The 12975-nt window shown below is 40.9% G+C and overlaps 1 protein-coding gene across 1 annotated transcript in view; it reads left to right on the forward strand.

The window, feature by feature from the left end:
- LOC103606098 (voltage-gated potassium channel subunit beta-1) overlaps positions 1-12975 on the forward strand; it is a 78936-nt gene that overhangs the window by 27943 nt on the left and 38018 nt on the right. The window lies entirely within an intron of this gene.

Consider the following 12975-nt stretch of genomic DNA (forward strand, 5'->3'; position numbering starts at 1 on the left):
GATGGATGGATGGATGGATGGATGGATGGATGGATGGATGGATGGATGGGTGGATGAATGGATGGATGGATGGATGGTTGGTTCGTTGACTGCATGAATGAGTGAATAAGTGTTTGAATGAGTGAATGAATGAAGCTCTAAAGTTACATAGATCCAACTTCATTTTCCTCTACTTGAAAACGTACCTTAGTTTTCTAACATCTATGAACATTCTGATACCTGGTCTAGTTCAACATATTTCAAGGTGGTGTTAAGGACGACAGGTTGTTGGCAAACAGCCCTGGGATACTCTAACATCCTATTTCTCCTCATCTGCAATAACAGTAGCATCCAGATGCTGGATCTCTCTCCAGAAATCCGATTGATACCTAAATGAGCAGAAATAAGTGGAGGGATGATTCTTTGGCAGTTCATTTGCTCCCGAGAATTACCATATCAAATTAAAATTATTTAACACATTTCATGTATGACTTTGATTGGGATGCTCCCAAGGACCTCTGGTGTCCATCAGATCAATTTAACTTCCTGGCTTGAAAACTGGGACAGCTGAGTTTTCAAGAAATTAATTTGGAAAAAATGACTTTCATATCCAAGAAGATGAGCCAAACACTACCAAGCCCATGGCAAAAAATTGTGTTTCAATTTTACTAAAGCGGTTTTATTTTCATTTTAATTGTGAATTCACCCAAAATTTTACTGATATTTCAGAACCTATTCAGCTGATATTTAATTCTTTACCGAATAACAAGTCACATCATGAGAACAGACATGCATTTCTTTTTTTTTTTTTTTTCGAGACTGGCTGCACCACGCTCAGCCAGTGAGCGCTGTGAGCGCACCGGTCATCCCTATGTAGGATCCAAACCTGCGGCGGGAGTGCTGCTGCGCTCCCAGTGCTGCACTCTCCCGAGTGCACCACGGGCTCGGCCCAACAGACATGCATTTCATTCATCACAGGGAACAGCAATGGGGGATGACTGGGTTGACTTTGGGTTCTTCCAGTCTCCGTTTTAGCTTTTCAGAAAATCTTCTGTTTCTGTGCATTGTGGGCCTTCTCATTGGAACAACATTTCTGCAGAGTGGACCAAGGCACTAGATGGACACAGTTTCACATCGTGGCTTTGCTGCCATTGGATTGCATACCTAAGGCGAGTTCGTACCCTCACTGAGGCTCAGGTTGCTCACCTGAAATGGAGGAAACACATAAAGTGCTGTCTGAGTGAGTTAACGTTGTGGGTACAGCACCACACTCACAGCTGGGGCAAACAAACATAAGCCCCGTTTCTAGAATGCCCCAGATAATGCACATACATATAAAACTCCCCGTTCTCTGGATCTCTTCTCAGAGGTAATGCCCAAGGCCCTGAAATTACAATATGATGAAAACCAAATGGAGGTGGCCAAGGTGTGGGGCCAACCAGCATCGGTGGTGAGGTCATGTAAGAATTGAGCCACAGAGTTGGCAGCGGAATCTTCTTCTAGCCCATTTTTTTCTCCTTGGAATTTTGTTCTGAAATCCTTCATGACCTTTAAATTGATTTAACCATACATTTTCCAGGGTTAATCTATTCAGTCTGAAAGATGATCTTGTGACTGTGACTTTATTTCCAAAGGTGTCTCTAGAAAAATATTCGATAATAGGATTAACTCATTCATTCAATTCATTTTCACTAAAGACTTTGTGCCAAGCACTGTTCTAGGCACTGGGAGAAGTTAATAAATCAGGCAAAAATCCTGGTCTTATAGAAATTACATTCTTGTTGGGGAGACAGACAATAAGTTAGTAAGAAAATTACATTAGACGATGACAATAGAATAGAGAAAACAATTAATCCTGGGAGGGGGATAGGAAGTTATGGGGGGTAGATTTTAGATAGGGTGACCAAGAAAGGTCTAACTGAAGATATGGGGGGAATAGTTTGGTCTTCCCCAAGATATAAAGGGCATGGCTTTAGAGACAGACAGTCCCTAATTCAAATCCTCTTTCTGCTACTAGCTAATTGATCTTAAGCAAGTTATTTAACCTCTCTTGTCCTCAGTTTCCTTATCTATAATATGCAGGTAATAATATCGACTTTATAGGGTTTTTATGAGAATCATTTGAGATAATATACAATACATAGTCACTGCCCGAAAAATTGGAGCTATCATTTTTTAAATTATTATTGTTTGCATAGTCCTGATGTAAACTTTTCACGTAGAAAATCACCTTGATTCAATGGTAGTCTACCAGGTTATCCTAGAAGTCTCAAAAAAGAAAGGCTCACACAGTAAGCAGGTAGAAGGATGCAAATACCTAAATCGTGGGGCATACAGTGCTCGTGTGACCTGTGTGGTTATAAGGCTCATGTGACCGTGCTCTGTGTGGTTATAAGGGTCAGATGTGAGGACTGAGCAAGGGGGCTCAGCAGACAGAAGGTGCCTGGGTCACTAGTACACGTGCTGTATTGGAAAGACTCAGGGACAAGTCCACCTGGCCAGTAGCTGTAGCTCACCAGTTGGCCTGATGCACAGCTAAGGACTATTTCATTTCTTGTGCAAAAGATTTTTGAGGCCAGGAAGGAGGTCACCAATGGGTGGCTGATTGAAGAGCTCATTTGAGTCCTCATACCTTCATATATATTTAATGTATATCAAATGTTTGGTGCCGTGTGCATGTGGATGTTGCGAATATCACATCTTTTCATTCCTCTCTATGTTCAGCACTCACACTCTCTACTTTGTCTATGGCTACCATGACTTGGGGGTGACTAATCCACTTAGTTTTACATGTGCGTTACGTAAATTCTGCTGTTGTCTCACAAACTACTCGCTTCTCCACCCGATTCTATTTATTCCCTTTGTTTCTCTTACTTTCTTGAGCAGAACTAAATAATCTTAAGTGACACAGCAAAGGCACGTTACAGAGTTCACCACTCTTAGTTGTCAACATGCTACCTCAGGTCCAAAGAGTCTGCAAGGCCCATTGGAAAATTTCCCAGAGTTAACAGAGGCCCACAAAGTTCTGAACGTGGCTCACTCTGATATGCATCAATCGGGAACAGAGCTTTGGTTAACAAATTATTTTCTCCAGCTGGATTCCATACAGAGAACAGGTGCGTTAGAAAAAATACCTCTACTAGAGCATACTGAGAAGTTAGAATTGCCAAGGCTGCAGAAAATATGTGAAGAGTGCCTTTAAAGAAAACTATATTCCAAAAAACAATTTGTAGTCATCTGGTGTTTTATTTTGGGCTTTCTTCGGAAATCAGAGATTCCCAACCTTCATTTCATAAAGTCCTGGTTGGTAGGGAGGATCCAGGAGGATAAGGATATGCTTGTGTTTTATGCAATTCCCCTGCTTCCTCTAGTCCCCGCCCCCCCCGTTTCTTTCTTCACACGTTCACTCGGTGGAAGCAGGAGAGGTCCGACCCCTATCTATCATTAGGAAGATACAAAAGGGGAAACAAGGGGGGCCGTGTGTTGGGGGCCTGCTGTACCTCCTCACAACAAGCTTGTGTCCTTCACCGAGTTCAGAAAGGGTGTTTTTTTTTTTTTCCTTCTCTTTTCTGTAAGTTGTTTTTAGTTAGGAGAGAACGGAGCCGCTTCTGCTCACCCAGCTGTCAGGTGAAGAGCAGAGCTGCCTCGTGTTCCGGGGCTGTGGGTTTGTGACTCATGTGCCTTCCTTCCGTGCGAGCTGTCACGTCCCTGAAAGATGTCTGGAGTTGTGACAAGATTTAACTCCATATTCTGAGGGGATGTCGACTCAATCTCAGGGGGGATTCATTTCTATAAGTGCCTCATTGTGCTGCAGCCGATCTGCAGTGACGTGCGTGGGACTTGGAGAGTGACATTACCCAGACTGAGCGCGCCCAACCCGCGCAGGTGGGGGGTGGGGGGGCGTGCAACTCAGCGGCCTGTGCCTTCACAGCCTTGCACTCTGAGGGCTTGCAAGCGTGCTGCTAAGGGGGCGAGCAGAGCCACCTGTGTCATTGCTAACCTAAAATTCTGAGACAGTGGGAATCATCAAATACCCTGAAGTCTCTCTCTCACTTTCTGCAACTGTACGAAATGAAGTAACCGGAGAATACACGGTTTTAAGCCCCTCCTAGGTATCTAATATGTGCAATGAAATAAATTTGTGGTCTGCAGTCATAGGACGAGGCTGCTAGGCTTAGGTATGTGAACTTGGCTGACTTGCTCAGACCTTCTGCTTCTGTTTTTCATTTATAAAATGGGAAGAATAAAAATACTGCATTATATTCCCTAGCTATTTCCACCATTGTTGTGAAGGTAAAATGAGGAAATATAACTGGGAATGTTTTATAAATTGTAATGCACTGTACAAATATTTTGAAATTGTTGTTCCATATATTTACACTTTTAGGAATATATATGCATAGTAAGATGTAATAATTGAAGTTTCAGCCAGACATCAAGATACACTGAAATGAAATTTCAGAGAGAGGGGCCAAATCACCATTTGTCCACTTTCAAAGAAAATGGACAAGAGCTGGTTCCATGACTCTTTTTCCCCCAATTTTTATTTTGAGAAATTGAAAACATACAGAAAAGTTGAATGAATAAACACCCAGTACTCTTTACCTACATTTAACAAATTGTGCTGTATTTTCCCTTTATTTTGCCCTCTCTTGCTTTCTCTCTCATTGGGATATTTCATCCATAAATACTTTCTCCATTATCACTTAAGAACAAGGCTTAAGGGGGTGACAGGGAGGGTGCCTGTGAATGTGTCCTGTGCGGGGTCATCTTGGGTCCTGTCTTCCAGAACCTCCTGAAGGGAGAAAGTTGGAGCCAATGGGACATGGGCCCCAAGGGAGAAGCAGAAAGTAAAGAAATAGAGAAAGCAACCACACCCGACACTGCTCCCTCTACTGCAGGCTTCTAGCCTAAACAGGTCCCAGCTTGGGAAAGGGAGAAAATATTGAGTTTAAGGTTTGGACTGAGGTTTATGGAGGGTGTGTTTATGACTTAAAATGACCTCAGGACTGTCTACTACCCAAGAGTGGCAGAAAAGTTGTGGGACCAGCTTGAGTTTTCATCAGGGCCAAGGGACACTTGTTCCCACTGAATCTAAAGGGCCCATAGGAGATTTAAAAAATGAAGTTAGATGATTACATTATCATGAGTCATGCTTGCTCCCCATATGGGCTATGCATGTTTAAACACCTAATTTTAAGTCTATCTGACCTAAATTACACCAAAAACCAAAAAACAAAAAACTCTTCCACTCATTTCATAAAACAAATTTGTTTACTTTAAAAGAAAATACCATTAAGTCCAATGTAATTGTAAGTTTAGGAAAACCTTGTGTGCTTAAGATTTGTCTCCACAAATTATAAAAGGCACTTGACCACCTGCATGAATTTTATATATTATACACAGATATCACTCATACCCCACAACTATTCTAACCCACAAACCCTACTCAAGAGTCTGACGACTTTTGAAGTTGTCGATTCTACTTCAGGAAGTATTTGTTTGTCAACGTTCCAATATTGGAAAACATATGCCACAAAATTTCAGCCTCTGCAGTTTGAAATTTATCTTTTCTAAATGTATCCCTATGTTGTTTTGTTTGTTTTAAATTCTGAAAGGGGAGCTTGTGTTGTGACTAGCTTCAATGAAGCCAATCATACCAAATTAATGATAACTAAGATACTCTTAGACTTAACTTTTTAAAATCCAAAATAGTCAGCCCAGAATTCACTTACACAAGGAAACCAGTTTGTTTCAAGGGCCAGTGGATGGAAAGGATAGGTACAGGGAAGTGGTAGAAAGGAAAGGAATGCTTAGTATTACCAATATTCTCCTTTACTCTGGGAAAAGAGGAAAGTCTCATATCATTGGCTTTCAAACTGGAAGCATATTTGCTAATGGAACAAACCCAACTGTTACCAGGCAAGGGCTTGCTGCCTGACATGCACAGAAGCCAATGCTATGGCACCAGGTTTTTCAGAAAAGAAAGGCTTTATTGTGAGCTCAACTGGCAAAAAGACAGTTTAGCAAAACGCAAATACGTATCCTCAATCCAGTGGCTGAGCAGGTTTGAACAAAATAGGAAATTTGAGGGATTGGCTAGTGACAAATCAATATATGGCATCGAAGCTGCTGAATGTGAGCTTTTGCTTGTTGAAGGACCTCTCACTTCATAGAAGACATCTGGAGGGCAAGGTCCTTATCTCTGCACACGCTCAGCTTACATCCTGTAAGACAACTTGTTAAACAACTTGGTTTAGGGAGACAGATAGAACAAGTTTCAGTTGGTTTTAGGCAATTTCACAATTACCACCTAAGAATGAGTGCTTTTATCTGAGACAAGAGAAAAACCCATCTTACATAAGAATTCACATAAAACTTAACAGAAAGCAGAAAAAAAAGGAGATATGGAGACCCCAAAGAAAATTTGGAAAGAAAAAAAAGGATGAAATTTTATTTCTCCCATTCATTTCCACTACTCCTTTCCCAAGCACAGATCAAATATTACAAGACCCTTTCTCAAAAAACCTACAGAATACATTTTAAATGTCACCATATAGCACTTAGTATGACCCAGAGAGGAGCATGACATAGTACAAACACTGAGGTCCAAAACCTGGCTCAGGGCCGGCCCGGTGGCGCACTGGATAGTGCGCCGCTTGGGAAGCGCAGTGGCGCTCCCGCCGAGGGTTCGGATCCCACATGCAGACCGGTTCCCGCTCACTGGCTGAGCGAGGCGCGGGAGCAACACCGAGGGTTGCGATCCCGTTGCCGGTCCCCGGTCCGGTACGGGGGCAACACTGAGGGTTGCGATCCATTGCCGGACACGGAAAAAGACAAAAGAAAAAAAAAAAAAAAAAAAAAAAACCTGGCTCATTCATTCATTAATATTCAACTACTATGTACTGAGTACCTGATATATACCATAGCATGCTTGAGAACAAAATAGACAAAAATCCCCACCCTTGTGGGACACATTTGATCTAGCAGAGGAAGTGGGAAACAAACAATAAAACAATAAAAAGTTAAATCATATAGAATATTAGAAGGTGACAGTTGTTACGGAAAAAGAAAAACTAAAGCAGGGTAATGAGGATGGGAGTGTTCAGGAAGTCCGGGGGCCATTGAGAAGGTAAGGTTTGAGCAAAGACTTGTATCAAGTGAAGTACTAGCAGAGAGATAAGGAGATTATTTCTGGCTGTAGAAACAGTGCAAAGGCCCTGAAGGTGGGTGCTGCCTGTACTGTTTCAGGAACATCAAGGACACCAATGTGGCCGCAGCAGAGTAAGGAAGGGGGAGTGTAGAAGGTGAGTCTAGAAAGATAACAGGGGCCAGATCTTTTGGGGCCCTCTGAATTTTGGACAAAGAAGTGGTGTGATTTGTCTCACATTTCAAAAGGATCCCTCCAGCTTGGAGTGAGAATACATTGTAAAGGGCAAATGTAGAAGCAGGGAGACACGTGAAGAAATGATGACAGCAATCTAGGTGGAGATCCTCAAATGAGGGTGCTGACCGTCAGAGTGCAGAAGTGCTTGAGCTCAGTTAAATATTGAAGGAAGAGTCAACAGAAAGTGCTGATGAGTTAGAAATGGTGGGACAGAAAGAGAGCAGTGAAGAATGACCCCAGGGATTTAGGCCTGAGTCACCAGAAGGATGGAGTTGCCATCAACTGATCTGGGGACCGCCCAGGAGGAGCCGGCTTGTGAGGGAAGGTCAGGGGTCTGGGTTTAGTGATCTTGACTTTGAGATGTTCATCAGACTTATGAGAGGAGATGTTGAGTGGGCAGTTGGACACTGAATCTGAAACTCAGAAGACATGAGACAGGATGGAGCTATACATTTGGAAGTTGTCTGCCTGTGAATGTTATTTAAAGCTTTGAGGATTGATGAAATCACAAAGGGAGTGAAAATAAAAAGAAAGAAATTTTGAAAAGAAAAATGACATACAACATAAGGACCAAGGACTGAGCCCTGGAGCTCTCCGGCTTTAAGAGATAGAGAGGAGGGGGAGAAGACGGTGGCACCAGAGGAGGTGGTAAAGAAGGCACATCAGGGAAGAAGGAACGATCATCTGTGTCAAACGCTGCTGACGCCTCAGTTAAGATGAAGACCGAGAATTGTCCATCAGTGTTAACAACTGGAGATCATTAACAGCCTTGACAAGAGCAGCTCTGGTGAAACAGGGAGGGAAAGCCACTTCGTCTCTGAGTCCCAGTTTTCTTATTTGGAAAAAAGTGAGGAAACGTCTAGATTTAGAGTGACAAAGTAAAAATATTTCTAGACTTTTCTCTTGAAAAATAAAAAGACACCCAATAAACAACACAGAGGGCAAGAAACAGAAATGGAAACTTTATTTCTCATGAAAGTAGCAGACAACTGGAAACCTGGACCAAGATATAAGAAAGTGGAAAAGGGATGGAGGGTTGTAAATGACCCAGCAGAACTGAGGAAAGATTTTTTTTTATGTGCCTGCAGATGAGAAACAAGTTAATATGCACCACACAACTTCAGGATGGTTTGGGCATTAGAAACACCAATGTCACAGAAGATGGGTTGAGGCAGGAACTAGGAACAAGGTAGTTGTTGAAAAGGAGACAAAACTATTAAAGGTCCATGTCCCCCAGTCTGCAGTCAAGGTCCTGCCTTTCCCTTCCAATGAAGGAGCCAGGAGTTTCATTAACTGGAGAAGTTGAGTCAAAAGGCTCTAATCTGAGGAATATCAGACACAGAAATCAGGCTGCAAAGAAACAAACAGACAAACAAAAAAACCCCAACAAATTCTGAAGCTTGGGACCCCAGACTTCTCTCACTCATGTCCAGATCACCAGCAGTCACATTACACTTTCCCCCAAATAAATAAATAAATAAAAATAAAATAAAAACAAAACAAAACAACAACAACAAAAAAGAATAAAGGATTGCACTTTCCCACACAGAAGACAGGAGAACATATCTCAGGAGAAAATTAACTGTCCCAGGAAAAATTCTAACAGATACTGACATTGTTGCGGAAGAAAACCCCAGTGGAAAAAAATGACAAATTCCCTAATTGTCCCCGCAGTGAATTGCACAAGTTGACAAGCACCATCCAAACATACTTAGACATGAATAGAAACCCAAGCATCACCTGACATTCAAAGAAAGCTTCCAAATGAAAAAAAAAAAAGTAGAGAGAAAATTTAAATATATAGAAGAAAAGAAAACAGAGCAATACAGAGAGATACAGGAAATGTTAAAGAAACTATCATCAATGTACTTGGTGAGATAAGAGAAGGTATTTTGTTAATGGAACAAGGACAGATGAGAGAGCAAGAACAGCATAGAACTAGAAAAATGTCTTAGAGGTTAAAAATATAATGCCTAAAATATTTCAAAAGCCAGTAAAGATGTTGGTCACTAACACTGAAGAAATGTTCCAGAAAGTAAAAGAAAAAAAAGGCATGGACAATAAGAATGAAAAGATAAGAAAATTAAGGTTCTGTCCAGGAGGTCCAACATCCGTTCAACTAAAGAGTTCTAGAGAGATAACAGGTAAAAATGGAGGAGAGGGAGTTATCATGAAACAGTGCAAGAAAACTTCCAGATCAGAAGATCATGAGTATCCAGATGGAAAATGCCACGGAGTAGCCAGCACAATGAATGGAGATCCACCCAAAGGAACATGATCATGAACTTTCACAACTGAAAAGATAATGAAAGCACTGTAGAATATTCCAGATAGTTAATAGAATACACCCATGAAGGTGTATAAGATAAGGATTGCCTAGAGATTCTCAACAGCAACGCTGAGAACCAGAACACCATGGAGCAGGCCTTCAAAATTCTAAGCAAAAAGATGACGGGCAAACTACAAACCAAGAGTAAGGAAACGACGCCATCTTGACCTTCTTATCTCCCAAACACAGTTTCTCAGAAGCTACTGGAAAATGTGCTCCACCAAAATGAGAGAACAAAGACAGAAAGAGGAGGCCATGGGATCCAACTCATTAAAGAGAAGAGGAGGATTTCCTGGATTATGGGAAAGGGAGTGCTTGGACGACAGCTATGCAGCAGGCGCAGACGGCAGCCAAACTCCGTCATGGCGGGAGGATGGAGGGTTCTAGAAGGGATGTTGGCAGGAACACAAAAAGGAACTGGGTTTCTTACAAGTTTGACCATGTGGAAGACTGTATTGAGAGACATTTTGCACAAAGTATGGAAAGACGTAGCTATAGCTCTGAATAAAACTGAGTTACTGAAGCGATTGTTAATTAAAGGAAAAATGGAAATTTATAAAAGGAAGGAATGTGATCATTGTAGACTACATTGCTCAACAGTGGACACTGGGTACTTAGTCATAAAAAGGAAAACATGATGAATCATATTTGCATTCCTGAGATAAACCTTACTTGCTCATGATGTATTATTTTATTATTTTTAATATCCTACTGAATCTAGAAGCTAGATTATTAGTAATATCTAATAAGATATTAGTAATATCTAATTTAGGACTTTTATACCTACATTCCTAAACAAAATGAGTTTGTAATTTTCTTGTCTTGACTTTAGCTGGCTTTGGAGGTCTTCTGTTTCTTGCTCCTCTTATAGGGCCACGGTACTCTTATCAATAATAAATGTTTAATATATGCCAGCTATCTAATATCCTTTCTTGGAAAAAATTAAGAGGTGATAAAATTAGACGCTAATAAAAAGAACAGAACTAGATAAAGAACTCTAGGAGAACTGGTTAGCTCTGCATAGTAACTGAGAAGTTATTCAATTCTGGGATTTAATTTGGCTAAATTTAATTACACCATCCTCCTTTGAAACATCAAGACACAGACACAAGAATTTAAGTCACTGTTTAAGGTCCCTTAGCTAATTATTGGAGGAACCAGAACTAGAATCCAATCCATCTGATTCCTTGCCCTAGTTCTCCTATGAAAATATATATTAATAGATCCTAACTATACCACCTCTAATTTGGTTGGTGATGGGTATATCTCATTTCAAGAAATAAAAGCAAATCAAACGTTTCTCACCTACAGTATACCCAGGACCATGCTAAGTGCTATAAAGGATAAAAAAGGAAGGCCCTAACAATTTAGTTCTTTTAACAGACCATTCTGAAGCACAAGCCCCTCCCCTTGAATCCAGGCAAGGTCTGTGACTGCTTTGACCAAAACAGTAAGACAGAGTGGTGTTATGCCACATTGTATATCGACAAAATAAAATAAAATAAAATATTTTTTTAAAAAAAGAAGTGGTGTTATGCTAGTGTGGGACCCAAGCTTAAGAAGTTGGCAGTTCTCATTTCTACTCTTTAACACTCACTCTTCAAGCCTTGAACTACTATATGGAGTCACCATATACAGATAGAAATGCCCAGCCAATCCTCAGCCATTCCAGCCATCTTAGCCCAGGAACCACATATATTGGTGAGGAAACTGAAATACTCCAGCCTCAGCCACCATATGACTCAACTGTATGGGAAAGCCACAAGCAAGAACACCCAACTGAGCCCAACAACCCCAAAAGCGTGAGCAATAAGACATTGTTTAAACCACTAAAAAAAGTGAAAACACAAAATATGAATTTAACTCAAAACTGAGATGTGAATATGAATATATCAGCAAGACAGTGAGGGGTGTATGAGAGGGAGCTAAAAACCTAATCTCCAGGGAAGGCCAATACATAATGTCTCAAAAAGCTGAACCAAGGGAGTAATACATAAATATTATTGAGAAATACAGAGATTAATACTAGAGTAAACTGCGACATGTGTTGGAAATGGTTACCTTTGGGGTGCAGGCAAAGAGTTCAAGGGACTGCTGCTTTTTGTTACAAACCTTTTAGCATTGACTCTTTAAACAATGTGCATGTATTTGACAAAGCTAAAGATTAAAACAATAACCAAACAAATGGGATTAAAATGCCAGTGGTATTGAGGGGTCACTATTAAATATCATAGTGGATGTCATAGCCCAGACACGGTGCTTGGGGTTGAGGAACACACAACCAATGCTAGTTTTCCTAGCCCAGATTCCAGGATCTGATGCCAACCCATCTCTCACTAGATCCCTCCAGAAACGTGACAGTTCCAGAGCCCCACCCACCACTTCCTAAACAAGCCATGTGGAGCCAGACTCCTTCCCTCAGTGACTGCCAAAGCAGGCTGTACCAGATAGTCCTTTGCAAGACAGGAAGAAAACATTACCATTTCTATTTATTTTATATCATCCCTTTCTAAGTTTCTGTTTTTTATATACTTTGTCCATTTTTAAAATTTTCCACTGATATAATTTCAGACATTAAAATGTAGCAAAAATAGTACAAAAGATTCCTATATGCACCTCACCCAAATTCCCCCAAATGTAAAGATCTTCCATAACCATTGTACAATTATCAAAATCTGGAAATTAACATTGACACAATAATATGATATAATCTATGGCTCTTATTCAATTGTCGCACTCATATTTCTTTCTGGCCGAGATGACATGTTGCGGTTAGCCATCATTGCCTTTAGTCTCCTTTAAGCTGGATCAGCTCCACAGTTTTTCTTTGTCTTTCATAACTTTGATACTTTGGGAGACTATTGGCCATTTATTTTGTAGAATGTCCCTCAACTGGAGTTTTTCAGATGTTTCCTTGTGGTTAAATTCAGGTTAGGCGCTTTGGGCAGGAGAACCACATATATGATACTACATCCCACTCAGTGTATCATACCAGGGGGTGCAGTGTCTATTTTTCCCATTACTGATGATGTTAACTTTGATCACTTGGTTTTAAGGTGATGCCTAGCAGGTTTCTCCACTGTAAAGTTACAATTTTTCCTTGAGTAATTGATAAGTATCTTTGGGGGAGATATTTTGAAACTATGCAAAGATCCTGTTTCTTTTTTTTTTTTTTTTTTCCTTTTTGTCTTTTTTTTCGTGACCGGCAACGGATCGCAACCCTCAGTGTCGCGCCCGTACCGGACCGGGGCCGGCAACGGGATCGCAACCCGCGGAGTTG

This window comes from Galeopterus variegatus, unplaced genomic scaffold (genome assembly GCF_000696425.1).
Source record: "Galeopterus variegatus unplaced genomic scaffold, G_variegatus-3.0.2 Scaffold6288, whole genome shotgun sequence".
Taxonomy (NCBI): Eukaryota; Metazoa; Chordata; class Mammalia; order Dermoptera; family Cynocephalidae; genus Galeopterus; species Galeopterus variegatus.